The following is a 3,386-nucleotide window of genomic DNA, read 5'->3' on the forward strand; positions in this document are numbered from 1 at the left end:
ATTAAACCCAAGGGGTGTTAGACCACTGTGCCACATCCCCAGCCCTTTTTATTTTATTTTATTTTTTTATTTTGAGACAGACAGGGTCTTGCTAAGTTGCTTAGGTCCTCACTAAGTTGCTGAGGCTGGTCTCAAACTTGCAATAATCTTGACTCAGTCTCTGGAGTCACTGGGATTACAGGAGTACCTCACTGTGCAAGGCTGGTGACTTACTTGAATATGTGCATCAGCTTTACCATTTCTTAAATGGGGATAATTATAGTCCCTACTTGGTAGAAATGTTTTCAAAATTAAATGAATGAATCCATATAAAGTCCTCAGAAGAGTTATGGGGCCATAGGGAATACTTACTAAATGCAAATGATATTTGTTGTTGTTTTTTTTAAATTAGACCACTAAGTTCATGTAACATTTATCAAGCTCTTACATATCTGCCAAGCATTTGATATTAAGTCACCAGAGCTTCAGAATAATCCTACAATGGATTCTATTAGGATGCCCATTTCACAGGCAAGGAAATGATCTCAGAAAAGGGCAACAACTGCAGGTAGCTATCCAGCCACCAAGTTATGAAACAGACTCCAACCCCAGGAACTTTAGGTCTCTAACCACTCTGCTATACTGCCTCCCTATGGTTAGCTTCTTAAGAAAACTCAAAAAAAAAAAAAAGGTGGCAAGTAGGGACTTAAACCACATGTCTCTCCAATTTGACTCATTTGCCCCCCCAAATGTCACATGTCAGCTACCCCTCTTATCTCCATCTCTTCCTAAAAACATCAGCACTCTTCTCTCTAAGTCCTCTATTTTTAGATTTCCTCCCCTTTCGTAGAGAAGCCTTAATGAATTGATTTGCCCTCTGGATTTCATTCTTCTCACAACTTTATCTGCACTCACCCAGTTCAAAACCTTTCTGTTCCCCTTAAGTAGCAGGAACACTGGTTCTTTCCGAGGGGGCAGGTAAGGGAGAAAAGTGTGAATATTTATATATCTTGTCTTCATTGAGCATATCATGCTCCCCTTGTCTTTTTTAAAAAATGTTTTGCTTTCCTGATCAGTACTATTAACTACACTAATAACAAAATGCCCAAAGTCGGCTTCATGGAATGCTTACACGACCTCTTGAGATGAGCATCTTCAGCCCTATGTCACAGATGTTCACGGTGGTGAAATAGCTTGCCCCAGTGTCATAGTTAGTAAGTGACAGAGCCAAAAATGAAGCCTAGGTCTGGCAGCCTCCAAAACCCATGTTTTCAACCATTTCTTAGGAAATGATGTATCATTGGCTTAACAATTTCCTTTTAGCTCATGCAAAGGCAACCTTCAACCCTATTTCAATCTTCCATCACTAAGGTGTGGTGTGTGCATTAATGAGATGGTGCTCTAACAGTCAGTCCTTCACTATTCATTTGTCCTCCACCCCTTCACTCTCAAGGCAGCTCAAGTCACTTCTGAACTCTTTTGCAAATGTAGCTGCATCAACAAATTCAGGGGGCTGGGAACTCAGTGTCCCTACTCTGATTATTTCAACCACTGAGTTACAGATAAGTTCCAGGTGGCGGAGCTATAACTTCTGACAAACACAGAGATACAAAACATGTGATTTTGCAAAAGAATAGGGCTTTAATAAAGAATAGAGCAATATGTTGAATTGACAACATGAAAATTGTCAGACGCATTAAAAAATCACAATATGCGTATGAGAATATTTTTTTTTCTGGAATATACCACATCCGAATCATTCAACCACAGTGAATTATTACTTCAGTCATTTCCTAAGCTTTCTAATTTGGGACAACAGAAACCAAAAGCAAAAAAAAAAAATAAAAAATAAAAATAAAAAATCCAGCAGAGATCCTATTTCCTATAAAACAGCATTCTTGGGAAAATGTGCTTAAGATATATTGATGTTCTTAGGAACTTCTGGGCTTACAATTTTGGCTCTAATAGTGAGTCATAAGGATGAGATTTTTTCTTTCTAGAAAGAAATTATGTCCATTGCATCACATTCATATTAATTTTATAGCACTCAAATGTCACCCATTTTTAGGAGAAGAACTGCACGTATAAATTTAACCAGATAATTATAAAGGCTGACAAAAACTTTAAAAAGTAAAACAGGAACTAAATATCAGGGGAGATGATATGAATGACTTTCTCCATCCTGTGGCTGCCCCTCCTTTTCCCATTGTATCAAAGGCAACTAGAGTTCCTGAATGAGAGAGAAAAAGCAAATTCAGATAATGGTTTATTATTTTGGCACCTGAAATAATTTCCTCCCGTTTCTCAGGCAACTAAATTTACCCGTTAGAAAGATCAAATCCCAAACTTCCTTTGCTCCTTTCCTTTCCCTTTTTAATATAATCACAGGTTGGGTTCTTCCACTAATGTCATGTTAACAGGAAGCCAGGGCTTCACAAAATGGATTTTGTGCTTCTGGCCTCATACATGTGGCTAAACTTAAAAAAAAAAAAAAAGAGCAAGATTATTTTTATGTTCAACAAGAGAAGCTACAGACACCATATGAAGCCAGAAGCCAATTTCCTTGTGAAAGCATGATAACTGATCTACTTATGGGTCTCGTTCTACTCCTACACCCTCTCCTTTAAGACTTGCTTCGACTGCTTTTAATTACATCATGGGGTTAACAGGCTTTTGCTCAGTAGGCAGGGGACAACAAGAAGTGTTTGGGGGAAAGAAGAGGGGTAGGGTAGAGACGAGAACAAGATATAAAAGAAGTACCATTCTGGGGATATAATCTATAGTTCAGCTCTGCTCAAGAGAAATTTATGTGATGATAGAAATATTGTATATCTGTGCAGGCCAATGCAGTGACTTTTGAACACTTGACCTGTAGCTAGTACAGCCAAGGAAATACCTTTTCATTTAAACAGCCACCCATGGCTAATTACAACTGTATTAGACATGCATAAACATACCACACTGGACTTCTCTTCATAACATTTTTTCTGTTTTTCCTGAAGAACAAAGAAACAGGATTTCTTATTCTTTTTCTTTTCTTTTCTTTTTTTAATAAGAGTAATGTCATATCACTGTTTGGTGGAGACTGGTGCAGAAGTGCTAAAAGAACTCAACAGGCCGGACATGGGCGAGCACGACTATAATCTCTGAGGCCTGGTGTGCTGAGGCAGGAGGATCACAAGTTCAAGTCCAACCTCAGCAATTTAGCAAGGCTTATAGCAATTTAGTAAGATCCTGTCTCAAAATAAAAAGGGTTGGGGATGTGACTCAGTGGTTAAGCACCCCTGGGTTCAAAACCCTGGTACCAAAATAATAAAAATAATTAAAGGACTTAACAAGTCCAAGGGAAATTCATAGACTTCCTTATCCACCCTTGCCAATTGATTGGTGGTGTCAGCCCAAAGTCC

Source organism: Urocitellus parryii, chromosome 2 (genome assembly GCF_045843805.1).
Source record: "Urocitellus parryii isolate mUroPar1 chromosome 2, mUroPar1.hap1, whole genome shotgun sequence".
NCBI lineage: Eukaryota > Metazoa > Chordata > Mammalia > Rodentia > Sciuridae > Urocitellus > Urocitellus parryii.